Source organism: Megascapheus bottae, chromosome X, assembly GCF_031878675.1.
Source record: "Megascapheus bottae isolate mThoBot1 chromosome X, mThoBot2.hap1, whole genome shotgun sequence".
In the NCBI taxonomy this organism is placed as follows: Eukaryota; Metazoa; Chordata; class Mammalia; order Rodentia; family Geomyidae; genus Megascapheus; species Megascapheus bottae.
Genome location: NC_143547.1, coordinates 5,018,044 through 5,039,001, shown reverse-complemented (window position 1 = coordinate 5,039,001; position 20,958 = coordinate 5,018,044).

Genomic DNA, 20,958 nt, shown 5'->3' with positions numbered 1-20,958 from the left:
TTGTGTATCACACCTTGGGCTACACATTAGCTACCTAGAATGATTGAGGATATGCTAGTGTCTCAACAGGTTCCTATATTAAGATGAATTCATGTTTTGGTATTAGGCTTGAGCCTGGGCCTTTTTAAAGGGCCAGCAACTCTCGTGTGTGTAGAGTCTAAAATTGCTGTTTTGGGGGTAAAGTTCCTAGAGTCTAAGTGGATTGGAATTTTTAGCAATATGTAAGACAAAGTCATAGAATAATTTGGTAGACATTAGTAAAGTGATACATCAATCGACAGTAGGTAACCCACTTAAGTTCTGTTTGTTATTTCTGGCTTGTATTTTCTAAGTTGTTTTTTTTTTCAGCAGCTTCCACATTGTATTTATTTTTTTCATATATTTTTATTGTAATTAATAGAATTCCATAAAATGAAAAGAATATAATTTCCTCATGTTTGTCTTATCAAATGATACTGAAGCTATTATCTTAAATAGCTATGTATATCTGCCACCGTTTTTAGGTAATTTCAACAAATACATTCACAAAAATGGTAATTTGTTTTTAGGCTATGTAAGATTATATAATTGCTTCATGAAAAATTGGTTGAGGGGCCGGGAGTTTGGCCTAGTGGTTAAAGTGCTTGCCTAGCATGCATGAAGACCCGGGTTTGATTCCTCGGTACCACATACATAGAAAAAAGTCGGAAGTGGTGCTGAGGCTCAAGTGGTAGAGTTCTAGCCTTGAGAAAGTCCAAGGACAGTGCTCAGGCCCTGAGCTCAAGCCCAGGACTGGCAAAAAAAAAAAAAAGAAAAATTGGTTGAGCCTGAAAGTTACAATTTCTATTGGAATAGAAAGATCATTAAATCTAGTATTTATCCAGTTGTTCATTTACTTGTTCATTCTTAAGGTACAATTGGATACAGCTATTGTTAATCTTTTATAGACTTCTCATTTTTCCTAGCTTCCTTGTGAATTCTTCTTAGTAATATGCAAATTTAGTCCAGGCAAGGACTGAACTCACAATTCTTCTTCTTCTTCTATTTTTTTTTTGCCAGTCCTGGGCTTGAACTCAGGGCCTGAGCACTGTCCTTGGACTGGCTCATGGATAGAGCTCTACCACTTGAGCCACAGCACCACTTTGGCTTTTTTATGTATGTGGTACTGAGGAATCAAACCTGGGCCTTCGTGCATGCTAGGCAAGCACTGTACCACTAGGCCAAACCCCTGGCCCTTATTATTATTTTAATCAGTTATTATATTGGCTACATTCTTGTTTCTTTGCTTTCCTGTTCCAATTATCTAGCTATCAAAAAAAAAAAACATAGCAAGAGGACAAGAGAAGGCATGTTAAAAAAAAGATGTGAATAATCCTGGGGTACTGATATATCAATCTAATTGGGAACATGCCTGCACTCTTTGCTGCAAGATGTTAAACCAAACATTTGTATTTTAAAAATGGCTTATCAATTGGCTATGAAAGAATTTCACAGTAGAATTTGTTGTCCCTCTCATTCAGAAAGGGGAATTTTCAGGGCTTGTGTGGTAGCTCCACAAAATGCTTAAAAGCTTAGATCCCCCCCTACCCCCACAATCTGGGTTCATTGCTCAAATTTTATATTCCAAAGTGAAGCTAGAATCATCAGATCAGTATGTTAAGAGGTAGAGAAGGGATGGGACAAAGATGTGTCCTTTTGCTATCACAAAAGTCCTTTGATAAGATCGTTAGATATTTATAGCCTATTGATCATGTGACTGATAACTCCTACACACAATTATTACTTAGTTTTTTTTTTGCCAGTCTTGGGCTTGGGCTCAGGGCCTGAGCACTGTCCTTGGACTTTCTCAAGGCTAGAGCTCTACCACTTGAGCCTCAGCACCACTTCCGGCTTTTTTTTCTATGTATGTGGTACCAAGGAATCAAACTCAGGTCTTCATGCATGCTAGGCAAGCACTCTACCACTAGGCCAAACTCCCGGCCCCTTACTTAGTTATTTTTTTTACTATTCCTTCTCTACGTGTCTCTTTTTTTTATTGTAATTAGTAAAAGGGTTACATGATATTTGCCAGATAGAAGGTGCATTAATTCACATACATTGATACCCTTTCACATGTCTTGGTACCCGTTTCCCTCCCCCCTCTCTACGAGTCTCTTACTTCCCACTCAGGCTACTACAGCAAAACAAGTACACCTTGACAGAAAGCAAACTTAACAGGTGAAAGCCTGCAAAGAAAAGTACATACATTCCAACCTAGCCCTTCTACACATGGATAGTTCATTATTGTATCATTTTATATATGTCTACATACATCTCTCTCTCTCTCTCTCTATATATATATATATATATATGCACACATATATATGTATGTATGTATTTGGGGGGTTGTTGAGGTGGTGTGTGGTGGGGCTTGAACTCAGCACCTGGGTGCTGTCCCTGAACTCTTTTTTGGGGGGGGGGTCTTGGAGCTTGAACTTGGCCTGGGTGCTGTCCCTGAGCTCTTCGACTGCAGGGTATGGCCCTACCCCTGGGCCTGGGCCTTGTCCCTGAGCTCTTCAACTCAAAGCTACTGCCCTGCCCTACCCTTGAGCCAAGCCCCACTTGCTGTTTTCTAGAGGTTAATTGGAGATAAGAGTCTCAGGTTCTTTTGTGTCTGTGCTGGCTTTGAACTTTGATCCTCAGATCTCAGCCTCCTGAGTAGCTAGGATTACAGGCATGAGCTACCAGCTGTCCCCGAACTCTTTATGTCAATGCTAGTGCTGTACAACTTTGAACCACAGCACCACTTCTGGTTTTTTTCTGAGCAGTTAATTGGAGATAAGAGTCTTGGCAAAGGACATAGCTAGTAAATTAATTAGGAAGCCTACAGAGTAGGTGAAGATCTTCACCAACCATACAACAGACAAAGGCCTCATATCTAAAATATATCAATAGCTCAAAAAATTGAATCAATCCAAAACTAATCTCCAAATAACAACCATCCCATTAAAAGATGGGCCGAAGACTTAGAGTCTTCTCTGAAGAAGAAACAAAAATGGCCTATAGACACATGAAGAAATGCTCAACATCTCTGGTCATAAAAGAAATGCAAATCAAAACAACTCTAAGATTCCACCTCACTCCAGTTAGAATGGCCAGGATCAGGAAAACTAATACCAACAGATGCTGGAGGGGATGTGGCCAGGAGGGATCACTACTACACTGTTGGTGGGAGTGCAAACTCGTTCAACCATTATGGAAAGCAGTATGGCAGTTCCTCAAAAGACTAAACATAGAACTCCCCTATGGCTGAGCAATTCCACTACTTGGCATTTACCCAATCATCCAGAAACAAAGACATACTAAATCCACCAGCACAACAATGATCACTGCAGCACTATTTACCATAGTAAAGATATGGAACCAACCTAGATGTCCCTCAGTTGATAAATGGATCAACAAGATGTGGTATTTATACACAATGGAATTCTATGCTGCTGTCAGAAAGAATGACATCGCCCTATTTGTTAGGAAATGGAAAGACTTAGAAAAGATCATATTAAGTGAAGTAAGCCAGACTCAAAGGAACTTAGACTCAATGGTTTTCCTCATTTGTCATAATCAGTAGAAACCTTGGGCTCTCCTAGCAGAGATTTGCAATAGAGCAAAATCTTGATACAAAAGGCCATATAGTAGGACGATAAATGAAAGGATCTCTAGGATATAGAAACATAAGCCATATAATGAATGATTGTTGTTCTTAAGGTACTATGTTATCTCTCATCTCTTTTGCTGTCCCTTGGTTACCTCATATTGTTACAGTATCTCACTTTGTTACCCGATATATCGAATATATTTGTATTTGGTTATTTGAAATTGGGTAGGGAACGGGGGAAAACAAGATGAGGGGCGGGGATGGGGGGAGGGAAATGAGGACCAAGACATGTGAAAGGGTATCAATGTATGGGAATTAATGCACCATCTATCTGGCAAGTATCATGTAACCCTTCTATTAATTACAATAAAACATATATGAAAAAAAAAGTCTCACAAGGACTTTTTTGCTGGGCTAGCTTGGATCTGCAATCCTCAGATCTTTGCCTCCAGACTAGCTATCATTACAGGCCTGAACCACTGGTACCAAACTGTCATCTTGGGGACCATTTGGACTGATGTCACAAGATGGAAAATGATGGTCAATCAGGAATCTGTCTTTCCGTAAAATTATTTCCCTGTTTTTTTTAAATATCACCTACTATGTTGTCACTAACGGCACAATGCTTTAAAAATTGTTTTATTGTTATTATAGAGCTGATGTACAGAGGGATTGCAATGACACGAGTCAGGTAATGAGTACATTTCCTTTTGTACAGTGTCCTCTGTTCACTCACTCTCTCCCAGTCCCTCCTTCCAGTCTCCATCTAGTGATTGTAGAGTCCATTTTATCTGGGTCCAGTGAGCTCCACTGCTGCCTTCTTTTTCCTTGAGTTCTGTACCCTCCCTAAGACATACACATGAATACACAGTATATGAGGTAAAGAAAACACAATCATCAGAAAAAGAAAAAAAATGGCTTTTGTTTCCATATCTTAGGAGTTCATTTCAGTATGGATATTATTTTATATACATATGAAGAGGCATTTTGTTGTTGAACTTTTGTAGTTTTCTCCTGACTATCTTCTTTTGACCTCACTGTATATAGATATCTAGAATCCTGTGTAATTTGTCATATTCTAGAACAATACAATGCTTCTTTTTTTTGCCAGTCCTGGGCTTGAGCTCAGGGCCTGAGCACTGTCCTTGGACTTTCTCAAGGCTAGAGCTCTACAACTTGAGCCTCAGCACTACTTCTGGCTTTTTCTATGTATGTGGTACCTAGGAATCGAACCCGGGTCTTCATGCATGCTAGGCAAACACTCTACCACTAGGCCAAACTCCCAGCCCAATACAATGCTTCTTAAGATGCTAAATATCACTGGGCCTGACTTACTTCACTGCACACATTCTTTGAAACCTATCCCTTTTCTTTTCCCCCCCTCTTCCCCTGTCCCCTTTCCTCTCCCTCCCCTCTTCTCCTGTCCCCTCCCTTTCCTCCTTTCTCCTCCCTTTTTTTCTCTCCTCTTCTCCCTCCCTTTCCTCCCTTTTTCTCCTCTCCTCTCTTCTCCCTTCCTTTCTCCTTCCCTCCTCTCCCCACTCCTGCCACTCTTTATACTCCAGTTACTAAAATAATTTAACAGCACTTAAAAAGCACACACACACAAACACACACACACACACACACAATATTGTAATAGCCTGCTTATTTCATTGACTACGTTTATCTGCTGTAAAAAATCAAACCAAGCATCTATTAGAGTCCTCACAGTTTTTTTCATTCCTGATGACTGTCTTTTTTCCCAGTAGTTTTATTCTGCTGTAGAATAAAAACCTTGCTTTAATATCGTCAGGCCTGAAGACTGTCTTTACAAAAGACTCATGAAGTAGTTATGGCCAGGGGTGATCTCTGAGTAGGAGATAGAATTAAACCCCTGGGGAGATGAGAAAATAGACTAATGTAACCACTGATGAATTGAAAAATAAAAATATTATGGCTACATTAGTATAAGGGTTAAGGCCTACTTAGGTGTCAAATCTCTGCAGGATCTAGCTGAAAAATGTGCCAATTACTCAGTTCATTTTCAGAAGTCTTTGGGGGCAATGTCATATTGTAAGAAATGAAGTATTCATTTATTGCAATGATTGAGAAGTGACTTTCTTCAATGATTAGAATGGTCATATTTGACTCATCAAGTACTCTGTCTTTGCTGCTTATATCAGCCAAGCATCCCAGCCACACCACCCTGCACTTTGAGTTGGTTAAACTCATAAACCTGTGGATTTCAAATAATTCAGGGAGAATATTCTAAATAGGAACACCAATTATAATAGTTAACATGGCTGTGCCATGGGACAACTTGATAAATTCAATATGAAACTTACTTGGTCATGCAGTCTTGGAATGATGAAATTTTGAGATTAAAAGAAATTAGGAACTATTTCACATTTTACACACACACACAGTGAGACTTCATTCATCTTCTTATACTGCCAAATAACAAATGTGTTTACTATAAAGCGCCGAAAATGGAGTACATATTTGAATTCCTAGGCTCATTCTCGAGGTCCCACAGTTTTGGAACTCTTGCTTTTCTAATGTCTTCCAGGTTGTCTTGGGAATTTTAAGGAATTCTTCAAAAGGACTCCACAAATTAACTCTTTTGACCACTCCATGGAAACTACATTTACCTTCTCTCCTGCTCTAGGACTGCCTGGGAAAAATCAGTTCATACTGTGAATGCTCAAAATGGCAGTCAGACCACTGGTGGTGGCTTCTAACATGAGGTCAGAGCTGATATTTGGCTGGAAGTATCCCAGTCCCATGCTGAGGTACACGCCTGTGTGAAGGTACACACTTGTTGCTGCAAGATTCTTGGCCACCTGGCATTTCAGCTGGTAAGTGTTCTGGGACACACAGAAATCTAGGTGTTGTGAAGATCCACTTCTTTCTCTGATATTATGTACTATGCTCAAATTGTTCTTTATAAATCTCTTTCCTGAGGATGAGAGTCCTTAATGCCACATTATTTTTTGTGCTGGTCCTGAGAATTGAACTCACAGTTGGATGTTGTTGTTCTTGTTTAAGGCTAGTAGTGTACTATCACTTGAGCCACAGCTTCATTTCTGGCTTTTTGGTGGTTAATTGGAGATAAGAAACTCAAAGATGGGGGTGGGGGGAGGGTAATGGGTACCAAGACATGAGAAAGGGTATCAATGTATGTGAATTAATGCACCTTCTATCTGGCAAATATCATGTAACCCTTTTATTAATTACAATAAAAATTTAAAAAAAAAGAATCTCAAAGACTTTCCTAAAGGGGCTGGTATTGAACCGTGATCCTCACACTTCATCCTCCTGAGTAGCTAGGATTATAGTTGTGGGCCACAAGTGTCCCGCTTCAAGTCCTATTTTTATAATTCTTGAGGATCTCCACCCCATTTAACCATGTCCCAAACCATTGAACTTTCTTGATATAATTAATCACAACATCATAAATTATATGCTTTCCCCTTTCCATTCTTCTTATTATAGTACTGAGTTATTCATTGTGCAGTGTCCCTTAATCAGAAGAAATCCCGATTTACAATAGGTATTCAATGGATATTTGTAGAGTGAAATCTTTTTAAGAATAAGACTGGTTTTTGTCTGGTATCCTGATCAAGGTCAACTTCAATCTTTATTCAGAGCATCTGTTCCTTTTGGTATTGATATCAGATGTCTAGGCAGGGCCAAGACACACGTTGACATAGCAGAAAAGTTAAAAATTGAACAGACCTGACGTCGTATAGTGATTGGACAAGTTAACCTTTTTAATTCCTCTCCTCACAATGTAAAGCAAACACTGAGTGCAGGATTGGGTGAGAATTACATGAGGTTGCAAGTCTGTTATATCTGTCAAATAATATTTGCTCAACAAATGGTAGCTATTAACAAATACTATGGATGTTCCTAGAGAAGGAAAAAGAATCCCAAGTGTTTGAACATCTGTTGCCTTTGTCACTGTTGTCTCTTAAGTGTAGAACTTGGAAATCATGAAATGTCAAACCTTATGCAAAGGCAGCAAAAAGCCCCCAAATGCTGCATGCATTTTATATGTGCTTGGATGACAAGAAAGACATTTCAACAGCTCAGTATGTAAGGTTTTTGTTTTTGTTTTCAATGTTTCTACTTCTGCCATTATTATTTCTGTTCTTTGGGTTAGAGACTCCCTCCCTTCCTCTCTCCCTCCTTCTCTTCCTCCATCTCGCCCTCCCTCCTTCCTTCCTCCTTCCCTCCATCCCTTCTTTCCTTTCTTCCTTCCTTGGCTCAAACTCTGCAAGGCAACTACTCTACCACTGAGCCCTCCACCTCTGTTTAGTTTTCTCGATCCCTAGTCCATGCCCATGAATACAAATGCCCAGACTTTAATAAACATCTGGCCAATGGTTGTAAGAAGGAACCCAATTTCTGAAATGCTGTTTTGCCTGTTAATTATAGATGAAGAATAAATCAAAGTCATTGCAAAATGATTGTCTGGGGGAAACAGTAGTTTGAGAGTCGTCTTGCATAGAATACTCATTTTCTGTCTATATACAGAACTTGCTTGTCACTGTGGGACTGTTTAGGGGGGATATGGGGAGCAGGGCAGGGATAGAGAAGCTGTGGAATAATTAGAAGGGCAAGGGGGATGTTCAAAGAGGATATGAATCTGACTGAAGAATAATATATGCATGTATGATTTACCACCCCCTTTGAATAATTAATATACAATAAAGCACACAAATGGCAGGGGTGTATAGTAGGGTCTTGGTGATAAGTACCAGCTAGAGGGGGAATGGCAAACAGCTAGGGCTAAAGGGGGGGAGAATATGGTAAAAAAAAAACCCACAGAAAGATCCCCCAAACCAAAAACTTGATATACTTATTTGAAAATAGAATAAAGAAACCTGTTGAAATTGTTTAAAGGTTGAAAGATACAATGAAGAAGATTGACAGAGGTGAATTTGATCAGTGGACAGTTTATATGTGTAAGGAAATGAATAAAACTCCCAACCAATATATGCAAATGAAAAACAATTGCTCAGTAATTGTACTCAGAAATGTACCTATATTTTGTAGCATAAAAATATTATATTTTGAGGGGCTGGGAGTTTGGCCTAGTGGTAGAGTGCTTGCCTAGCATGCACAAAGGCCCAGGTTCTATTCCTTGGTACCATATACAAAGATAAAAGCCAGAAGTGGTGCTGTGGCTCAAGTGGCAGAGCTCTAGTCTTGAGAAAGTCCAAGGACAGTGTTCAGGCCTTGAGTTCAAGCCCAGTACTGGCAAAAAATATTATATTTTGAGTTAATCCGAAGCACCAAAGTTCTAGGTGAACCAGATGAATGTAAGTGATTTAATAATTTGTCTAGCTTGCTTGTCTCATGTAATTACTCACTATACAATGCAACTCAGTATCAATTCTTAACTTTCCTTTTATATGTGAAACTCCTTTGAAAGCAGAAGTGTTGTTTGGCTCTAGATCAATGTGTGTAAATTTAATTTTTCAGACAAGTATAACTAAAGGATAATTATGATCTATGACTTGAAGGACCTATTTGTGACAGTATGGCAAATGAAAAAATTAGACAACCCTCCTCAAAACCACCAGTAGAAGTGCTGAGTAAGACATAACTTGCTCTTTAAATTTTATTTCTTTACTTATTTATCTTTCTAGAGTTTGAACTAAGGGTCTGGGTGTTGTCTCTGAGATTTTTATTTTTATCTTATTGTTGGGATAATGAATAGAGAGGTTACAGTTACATTTGTCAGGTAGTGGATGCATTACTTCTCACACATTGATACCCCTTCTCATGTTTTTGTCCTCATTTCCCACCCCCTACCCTTATCATCTTATTTTCACCTTCCCTTCCTTATTTCAAATAAACAAATAAACGTGTATACAATACACCAGGTACAAATCAGATACAGTAACCACATGAGGTTAACCATAAGGGCAAAAAAGAGAAAAGAAATAACACAGTATATAAAGAACAACAACTACAAAGATACAACTCTTGTTTCCATATCCTAGAGTTCATTTCATTTAGTTTCATCCTATATGACTATCTAATAGGAGATACACTAGGACTCCTTGGCACAAGTCAAAACTTTCTTAATAAAGACTCAGAAACACAACAAATTAAAGAAAGTCTGGAGAAATGGGACTGCATTAAACTGCAGAGCTTCTGTAGGGCAAAGGACATAGCTAGCAAATGAACTAGAAAGCCTACAGAGTGGGAGGAGATCTTCACTAACCGTGCAATGGACAAAGGCCTCATATCTAAAATGTATCTACAGCTCAAAAAATTGAGTCACCCCAAAACTAATCTCCAAAGAAACAACCATCACATTAAAAGATGGGCTAAAGATGTAAAGAAAGACTTCTCGGAGCTTTTATATGTAAGGCTAGCACTCTACCACTTGAGTCACAGCTCCATTTCCATCTTCTTGGTGATTAATTGGACTTTTTCTTCCCGGGCTAGCTTAGAACTGGGATCCTTAGATCTCAGCCTTGTAAATTGCCAGGATTACAGGTGTGAGCCACCAGCATCTGTCTTTCTTCATTTTAATCTGTACAACTCAATTTGTGAGACAGTAAGAGATCTCAGTAGAAGTAGTGGTGAGCTGGGCACAAAGTGGCTCACAACTGTAATCTTAGCTACTCAGGAGGCTGAGATTTGAGGATCGAGGTTCAAATCCAGCCTGGGCAGAAAAGTTTGTGAGGTTCTTATTTCCAACCACCCACCAGAAAACCAGAAATAGAGTTGTGACTTAATGCAGTAGAGCTCTAGCCTTGATCAAAAGATCTCAGAGCTGGGAGCGGTGGCTCATGCCTGTAATCCTAGCTACTCAGGAGGCTGAGATCTGAGGATTGAGGTTCAGATCCAGTCGGGGCACTAAAGTCTGTGAGAATCTTATCTCCAATTAACCTCCAGAAAATTGGAAGTGGAGCTGTGGCTCAAATAGTAGAGTAGTAGCTTTGATCTGAAGCTCTCAGCGACAGCACCCTGGCTCAAAGTTCAAGCCCCACAGCCAAAAAAACAAAACAAAACAGAACAAAAAGAAAAAAAAGCAATTGTGGTGAATAGAAATCACAAATTAACAGATTGAAAATAAATCCAAAGGTAAGTATTTATGGCATATGTAACACTTATTTCAGAGCTATCTTGCATGTTATTAAGCTACACACTAAAAAGTAGATCTCTGAAGGACAAACTAGGGTGGGAAAAATGATAATATTTAGCCATAGTCTATGAACATCAATAATATCCAATCAAACAATTATGGAGAGAAGAAAATAGGCACATACTCATTTAATTACTTAAATTGGTGTGACAAACTATCTTTAATAAAAATAGTTTGATTCTGTTTAAACATCCAATGGCTTGTTTAGGTCATTTTTTTTGCCAGTCCTGTGCTTGAGCTCAGGGCCTGAGCACTGTCCTTGGATTTTCTCAAGACTAGAGCTCTACCACTTAAGCCTCAGCAACACTTCTGGCTTTTTTCTATATGTGGTACCAAGGAATCGAACCTGGGTCTTCATGCATGCTAGGCAAGCACTTTAACCACTAGGCCAAACTCCCGGCCCTTGTTTAGGTCATTTTGCATACCATTATTAATATATTCACTTGTGGCCAATGAAGACTGAGGGGAGAAAAATAGAAGACAAAATGTATTATGCATGCTTTTTATGCTTTATTTTGGAGAGTGGGAGGGAGTGCTTACTCAAATTCATCTTATTTGCAATAGAAGCATGTAAAAAAGCTTATGGGAGATGAGAAGCAACTTCACATTCTTCTGTGAAATCAGCCATTTCAAAAAGTTCATATGATGTTTCATGTGGAGGCGAGGAAGTGAGAGTACCTGCTCCTTTGAAAACAGAATTGTGTTGGACACCTTGAGAAAAGCCAGGCTGGAGAAAAGGAAAGTAATTGTGCTTTCAATCCCATGTGGTATTCAAACCAGTTAAGAGTTGGATGCCAGTGGCTAAGCCCTGTATTCTTAGTTACTCAGGAGGTGAAGACCTGGATGACTGTGGTTCAAAGCTAACCCAGGCAGAAAAGTCATGAGACTTTCATCTCCAGTTAGCCAGCAAAAAGCTAGTCTGGAGGCATGGTTCAGGTAGTATAATGCCAACTGAACAAAAGAGCACAGTGATAACATGAGGCAAGCCCTTGAGTGTAAGCCCTTGTACTGGCACACAAACAAACACAATCTTATACACTAGTGTCCCTTTACTAATAGGAGACATGTTTTAAGATACATGCCCTCTTGTGGTGGATATCTGAAATTATGGATAGTGCCAGACCACACACACATACATATACACACATGTGCATACGTGTGGCACACGCACACATGATTTTTTTCTAAACATTATATCAATGTAAAGCTTAGTTTTATGAATTAAAAAGGGCTAACAATAATTAGTAAAAATAGAACAAATATAATAATACTTATGTAATAATTAGGCAAATATGATCTTTATTTTTTGTGGATCATGGGGCTTGAACTCTGGGCCTGTGTGCTGTCCCTGAGCTCTTCAGCTCAAGGCTACCACCCTACCCCTGGGCCTGGGTGATGTCCTTGAGCTCTTACCCCTGGGCCTGGACGTTGTCCCAGAGCTCTTCAGCTCAAGATTACCACCCTGCCCTTGAGCCACAGCCCCACTTCCCCCTTTCTAGCGATTAATCAGAGATAAAAGTCTCTCTGCTTTGTAGTACTGGGCTGGCTTTGAACTGTGATCCTCAGATCTCACCCTCCTGAGTAGCTAGGATTACAGGTGAGAGCCACCACACTCCACATAATCTCTCTCTCTCTCTCTCTCTCTCCCTCCCTCTCCCCCTCCCTCCCTCCCCCTCCCTCCCTCCCTCCCTCCCTCCCTCCCTCTCTCTCTCTCTCTCTCTCTCTCTCTCTCTCTCTCTCTCTCTCTCCCTCTCCCTCTCCCTCTCCCTCTCTCTCTCTCTCTCTCTCTCTCTCTCTCTCTCTCTCTCTCTCTCTCTCTCTCTCTCTCTCTCTCTCTCCCCTCTCTCTCCCCTCTCTCTCCCTCTCTCCCTCTCAAGGTACCTTCCTACATTATGTTCAGCCTTACTCTTGTGATGATGTGTGAGGTGATTCAATGTCTATACAATGAGATGTACTGGTGGATGACAGAGACATTTTGACACTGTTAGACTATGTTCCTTTTCTTTGTGCCGTTGCACAAGCTTGAACTCAGAGCCTAGGTGCTCTTGCTTGGCCTTTATCACTTAAGGCTAGCACTCTACCACTTGAGCCACAGCTCCGCTTCAGGCTTTTTGCTGGTTAATTGAAGATACGGATCTCACAGTCTTTCCTGCCATGTCTAGCTTTGAATCATGATCCTCACATCTCGGCCTCCTGAGTAGCTAGGATTACAGTGTGTGAGTCACCTACTAGTACCTGGCTTCTTGCATAGGACTTTGTTTGCTGAGGTCCACACCTATTTCTTATTGAAAATGTCTAATGGCTGGGAATGTGGCCTAGTAGTAGAGTATTTGGATAGCATACATGAAGCCCTGGGTTCAATTCCTCAGTACCATATAAACAGAAAATTTGGAAGTGGTAGACTACTAACCTTGAGCAAAAGAAGTTCAGAGACAGGGGCCGGGAGTTTGGCTTAGTGGTTAAAGTGCTTGCCTAGCATGCATGAAGACCCGGGTTCGATTCCTCGGTACCACATACATAGAAAAAAGCCGGGAGTGGTGCTGAGGCTCAAGTGGTAGAGCTCTAGCCTTGAGAAAGTCCAAGGACAGTGCTCAGGCCCTGAGCTCAAGCCCAGGACTGGCAAAAAAAAAGAAGTTCAGAGACAGTACCCATGCCCTGAGTTCAAGCCCCAGAACTGGCAGAAAGAAGTCCAATAAATGGAGCTGTTAGCATGGGGAATGATTATGTAGTTTCCAGAATCCAGCACTGTGTACTTATGGGCCCTCAGCTGTGGAAGCAGATATGGTCTTATAAACTGTATTTCCAAGGTGGGTGGGCCCAATTCCGACTGCAGAACAGGCAAAGAAAGATTTTTGCGTGTGGAGAAGGACTAGTTCAGCGACATGAGATTCTGCAATGGGTAGAGGTAGAAAAAAGAAAAATGCTTGACTATTAGAAGCATTAACGTAAATTTATTCTTAGTAATGCTCTGCCCAAATGCATTAACGAAGGCAAGAATAAAATTTAAAACTTCAGCTCATTATTGTTCTAGTTTTGGCAGCAAGCTTTCCCCTAAGGCTTTTTAATTCATTCTTTGGAGTCCTCTATATTAACTGAATCTTTGATGTGTTTTCAAATATTGCCTTAAGGCATTACAGGTTGCTATTTTATTTAAGTGCATAAATTGGCTCCCTAGATGTATCCTATTTCACACACAGATGCCTACTTTTGATACTAATAAGACAAAATTCTGTAGGAAGGTGTGATATGCAGTGATATGCAGTGTGATAGGAAGGTCATGCATACTTATTTATCCTCTGAGTTCTGGCTTCTTGATTATATTATTTATTGTTAAATCATTTGTTTCCAACATTTCTCTGTAAGTACTGAAACTATATGTCCCAAAGCATTTCTTCTATTCCTTTTACCATTTGTCATATCATATACAAACAAACTTTAGAAAGAAAAAATGGCTTTTTCTTTCTCTCTTACACACACACACACACACACACACACACACACACACACACACACACTACTCCAATGATAAGGAATCTCTCTTATATACTTTCATTCCACCCATTTTGGCACTTTACCTTTCCACTCCTCATCTACTAGACTACCTGGATTTTTAATTAATTTTTCCAGTCCTGGGGATTGAACTCAGGGACCAGGCACTGTCCTTGAACACTTTTTGCTCAAGGCTAGCGCCCTGCCACTTGAGCCACAGCACCACTTCCAGCTTTTATATCAGTATATGGTGCTGAGGAATTGAACTCAGGCCTTCATGCATGCTAGGTAAGCGCTCTACCACTAGGCTATGCCCCCAATCCTTGGATTTTTTAAATTATGTCTTATTATGTTGTGAGAGAATGTCCCTTATTTTCCCATGTCTCCAGAATTATAAGTCTAAGAAGTTACTTAAGAGTCTTAAAAAAATTCCAGTACTGGAGCTTGAACTCAGGGCCTTGGTATGTCCCTTAATTTTTACTCTCGAAGTTGGTGCTCTACCACTTGTGCCAGACCTCCGCTTCCAGCAAAGATTAATTGGAGAAAAGAGTGTCACAGACTTTTTTTCGTCTGGTCTGGGTTTGAACCATGATCCTTAGATCTCAGCCTCCTAAATAGCTTGGATTATAGGTGTGAGCCACTGATCTTGGCTACTTTAGAGTCTTGCTTTTCAGCATGGATTATATTTTCTCCATTAATAACTGAATCTAAATCTCTATAACTCATCAACTGTCCCAAGTGAGCCACACATGAACTTGCAATAGATTTTTAGATAGATCAATGTGCCCGTCAGCTAGCCAGCAGTCACCACGCTTAAAACTACAACATACACAGACATGGCAACCAAATCATGTACATCATTATGACCATCCAAATAAATTCTAGATTCCATTTTACATGACATTACATCATCTTGGCCATCGTATCTGAATATGAAAAGAGCATTATAACATTTAACTTTCAATACTTTCCTAAATTAATTAGCCCATAAATTTTGTTAATCACATTTCCATTAAATGCTGGTCATTGATCCGTTCTCCACTCCTCATCTCTACATTTTCATTGTCTTTTGCCTTGCCTAGTGCCAGATCTCCAGTGTGTCTTCCTTCTACACCATTTGTATTAGCTATGTAACAAAACTTCCCCTATGTTTAACAGATTAAAATGACTGACTCATAGTTTCCATAGGTCAGAATATAGGAGGAGTTTATCGGTAGTTTTCTGGATCAGGCCGCTTTTATCAGGTTGTAATTGAGATACTTTCCATATCTGCACCGTCTGAACATGTCTGGGCTAAGCTCAGTGTCCAGGCTCAACATGTGAGCTTCTTCACAAGGTTTTCTTAGCACATGGAAGCTGGTTCCTCCCACAAAAAGCAACCTAAAACAGAGAGAATGGGAGCCTTCTAGAGAGTCTCCTGCAAGTAGACTTTTTGTAAGCTAGTCTTGTAAGTGATAGCCCATCAATGGTATTCTTTTTATTGTGTGTGGGGAGAGAGAGAGACAGAGAGAAAGAATTATAATCCACAGTCAAAGAGAAGCAGGGAGGGGCCGGGAGTTTGGCCTAGTGGTTAAAGTGCTTGCCTAGCATGCATGAAGACCCGGGTTCGATTCCTGGGTACCACATATAGAAAAAAGCCGGAAGTGGTGCTGAGGCTCAAGTGGTAGAGCTCTAGCCTTGAGAAAGTCCAAGGACAGTGCTCAGGCCCTGAGCTCAAGCCCAGGACTGGCAAAAAAAAAAAAGAAGAAGCAGGGAATTAAATTTCATCTCTTGAAAAGAGGAATATGGAAGGATTCGTGAATGTGCTTTTAAAATCACCACAATCTGTTCTCTGGGTACAAATTATTCATTTTCCTTCTATACACAAAATACATATCAATGAATTTGTCGGCTCATATTTAAAACTACCACACCATCTTAGACTTTATGGAAACTGGAATCTTGAGACATACCATTCACTGGCTTTATTTTACCTTTACAAGAGGATTCTAACTTTCCTCCTCTATCATCTGGTTCTGACTACATCTTTTCTACTGCTTGGATATGAATTATTGCAGTCAAACCAAATGATTTGCCATTTTGCTTTTTGTTTCCTTTTTTTGAAATTTAACTAATATATGAAAGTATAAACTTATATATATTTATTTATGGTGTTTTATCTTCCAATATATATTATATTATATAATGTTAAAAACAGGATAAATATATTTATCACCTCAAGTATTTATTGTTTCTCTCTTTTTTTTGCTAGTCCTGGGGCTTGAACTCAGGGCCTGAGCTTAGAACTTTGATCCTCCCACGTTGCTTGTGATGGCAGGCATGCACCACTATCCGTGTATGGGTTGAGCGTACTCTTGTGAAATTTTCTGCTTGGGCTGACCTTGATCTACAATCCTCTTTCTCAGTCTTCTAGATAGCTAGGATTGCAGGAATGAACCATTGGCTTTATTTTTTTAAAAATATTTTTGTCAGGGTGATGTGTAGAAGGGTTATACTTACATTGATAAGGTAGTGAGTACATTACTTCTCAAAGATTGTTACCCCTTCCCATGCTTTTTCTTACTTTCCCTCTCTTTACCCCCTCCCACGTTTAAGGTTCATTTCTAACATAGTATCTGTGACTATCACTGTTTCATTGCTTCACCCTTTGTCCTTTGTCTCATCATCTTGTTTTCCCCCTTCCTTTCCCTAATTTGAATAACCAAAGTATATGCAATATAACAGATATCAAAGTCAGATACAGTAACAACAGGGGATAAAGGATAAGGGGAAAATCAATAAAGAAAAGAAAACACTTCTCATAGCACATTAAAAACAATAACCACAAATCTCATATTGTTACAGTATCTGACTTTGTTACCTGGCATTTTGTATAGATGTTTATTTGTTTATTTGGGTGTGCGTGGGGGGAGAGAAATGGGGATAAAAACATGAGAAGGGGTATCATGTGTGAGAAGTAATGCACCTACTATCTGGCGAATATAACTATAACCCCTCTATACATTACAATAAAAAGTAAAAAAATAAAAACAATGACCGCAAAGATAAACCTCTTGTTTCCATATCTGAGTTCAGTTTGATTAACATCATCCTGTATGGTCATGTACACATAGATTTTGAGCTATTGTGATCCTCTCATTGGCTTTAACTTGTTATTTTAACTTGCAAGATATCATTACATACAGAAAGTGCCTTGACTAGATTAAATATACACCAAAATAGTAACTGTTATTATTGTGGGAAAGAGAGTGGTAGAAGTATCAAAAACTCAACTGATAGAGTTCATTTATTTCTATGAATGACTATTTTTTGCATGCTAGGGATTGAAACCAGTATCCATGGAAATTCTAAGGCCCTAGGTTCTCTTGGATTCTCCTATACTCTGATTAGATATTCAATGAAATTGAATGAACCTAGTCTACCCAGTGCATGTAAAACACACATATTTCTTATGGTTTAGTGGATTTGGGGAGATTCTTTATTTCCTATTAGTATGTAATGAGTATTCATGATGAAAGTTGTTGGCTTCTTTTTTTGGCAAAAGTATAAGGAAACAGAATCTCCTCAAGCACTGTTAGGATGAATTGGGGAATCTTCGTGCATCACGCCTGGTCTCCACTGCTGCTTAGGGTTTGACCCAGTAAAGTCCTTATCTCAGTTGAACATTTCAACTGTAGTGAGTAATTTCATTGTTGTTCTTTTGTGCCACGACAAGAATATTTCACAAGGACTAGAGGAAGCTTCAATTTTGGTGGATACCGAATCTTAGTCTCTGCAATTGTCAGGCATCTTGCAAACACAAGTCCCTGCTGGAGAAATAGCAGTGTGAACATAAAGTCCATGTCCTTGACATCTACAATTTAGTAGAAAGGACTGGACAACATTCCAAGGTTATTAACCTGAGGGAGAAGATGACAAAAGAGACAACTACTGGTGGCTCATGTCTGTAATCTTAGCGACTAAGGAAGCTGAGATCTGAGGATCAAGATTGAAAGCCAGCCCCGACAGGAGAAAGTCTGAGACTCTTGTCTCCAATTAAAAAACAAAAATACCAGGAGTAGAGCTATATCTCTAGTGAGAGAGTGGTAGCCTTTAACAAAAATACCTCAGGACGGGCCGGGAGTTTGGCCTAGTGGTTAAAGTGCTTGCCTAGCATGCATGAAGACCCGGGTTCGATTCCTCGGTACCACATACATAGAAAAAAGCCGGAAGTGGTGCTGAGGCTCAAGTGGTAGAGCTCTAGCCTTGAGAAAGTCCAAGGACAGTGCTCAGACCCTGAGCTCAAGCCCAGGACTGGCAAAAAAAATACCTCAGGAACAGTGCCCAGGCCCTGAGTTCAAGCCCCAGGACCAGCACACAAAAAATAAAAGAAGATGGAAAAGCATGTACCATTATAGAAAGTATTTACTCTTTGCCAGTTGCTCTCTTAAGCTCTTTAACAATAGTTATTCTGATCTCATGCACTGGTGGCTCAAGCATGTAATCATAGCTACTCAGGAGGCTGAGATCTGAGTATTGAAGTTCAAAGCCAGACTAGACAGGAAAGTCCATGACACTCATCTTCAATTAATCACCTAGAAAATCAGATGTAGAGCTATAGCTTAAATTATAGAGCACCAGCCTTGAGCAAAAAGCCAAATGAGAGCATGAGGCCCTGCATTCAAGACTCTGTTGTGGCAAAAAAAAACATCTTTTAAAACTTAAATATTGGCCAGGAGTTTATCCTTGTGGTAGAGTTCTTGCCTTACATGCACGAAGACCCAGGTTTGAGTCCTCAGTACCACATACATAGAAAAAAGACAGAAATGGTGTTGTAAATCAAGTGGTAGAGCTCTAGCCTTGAGAAAGCCCAAGGACAGTGCTCAGGCCCTGAGTTCAAGCCCAGGACTGGCATAAAAACAACAATGAAGAAAGCAGCAAAAAAAAAAAACAAAAAACAAATCCAACAACTGGGATTTCTCATCTCCTAATGTATGCCTTTTACTGAAAAGAACTCCAGTTCTGTTTCCAGTTCTCCAGTTCTGTTTTCATATAGCAAAACCTGGTCACAAAGAAGTCATTTATTCAGATTACCAAGATAGCAGTTGACATAACTGGGATTTGATTCATTTATTGCAGGTTTACTGCAGTTTAGAATTTGTATACTACTCCTTCTATGTAAGCAAAACTATATGGGCTACTCAAGTGAATGATTGTGTGTGTGTGTGCACGTGTGTGTGTGTGTGTGTGCGTGCACACAGAGACTTAAAAGAGAATATGGCATTTGTGGTATCCTTCTAGTTTTATGTGTTTTTTGTGTTCAGCTGGCTACATCTTGGTCTTTTCTTAATATCCCAATTGTACCCTGCTTGAACACTTCAAAACTCCTAGACCTCTGGTTTCTCCCCTTAGCTATCTATAGCTAATCAGATCAGAACTTTATGACTGTGGACCTTTACAACATTTCCAGGGATAAGCAAAAGTACATTATGTTCTTTGGGAAAGGTTATGAGGTTTCAAACAGAACAGAATAAAAGTCACTAAGGCTATGTCCACATCTCACAGACTTGATTTATGGTGGGAATTATTACACCAATTCCTCACTGGATCCAATTCACTTCAGTGTCCAAAAATCACTGGCTCTGATTGTTGAGGTCAGCTGAGTAAATGTGGATGGCTGATTGATGTGGCTATGTCTGTAAGGAGTGAGGCAGGTAAGCCTGCCTGGGCAAAGCTTTGAGCAGTCCTACAATTCACATAAGTGAGGGAAGGGATTGCTAATGAAGTCCTAAAGGCCTAAAGAGGCAGGAGATTTGGGGGAAAAGATTTTGATGAAGACAGCATGGTGTCTGTCGGAGCTATTCTCTAAAATGGCCCCATGGACTCAGGGTTGTCCCATGGACACAGTGGTGCAGGCAAAACCAGGAGGGTCCCCATGTGAAGAAGTATGAGCAAAGTGAGGAAGAGGACATTCTCCCCCTTTCCTGTGGAACACAGAATGACCTTAGTGTGGGGACACCCCCAAAGAAGAATGGGTAACCCTCATTGTAGGCTGCAGATTGGAGAGAGTAGTGCCAACTCATCTGGCACACGCATGATTGATTTATTCACAGCTATGCGAGACACATTTAGGGATCCTGAACATAACTTAAAGGAAGTTTGAATGCAGAGAGGGGAGTGAGGGAGATAGGGCTTTTGTTCTACAGAGTGCCTGTTGGCTCAGGGATTGGCTTTTATACCAACTGACCTTTTGCAGACTAGCTTTGGAAGGAATTCCATTGCATAAATTTGTTGGAGTTCAGGGACTGCAACACAAGTTTGTCATAGTTCTAATTTCTTAAAAGAGGCTGTTTTCTCAATGTAGGTCCTCCCAAGAAGATACAGAGACAAGATAGTTTATTAGCGAATTAAACTTAAGAAACAGTGGTAGGGGGGAGAAGAAGTAAGAAAGAAATGAAAAGTCAGTCAATGAAGGGTGGGGTATTAAACTAGTTGCTAATGCAGGCAAGTAGGGTGCAATCAAGGGAGACCCTGAGACTCCTGTAGAATCTCCATTCTTTTTTTTAAAATTTTTTATTGTAATTAGTAAAAGGGTTACATGATATTTGCCAGATAGAAGGTGCATTAATTCACATACATTGATACCCTTTCACATGTCTTGGTACCCATTACCCTCCCCCTGACTCCCCCACTCGTCTTGGTTTTCCCCCCTTCCCTATCAAATTTCAAA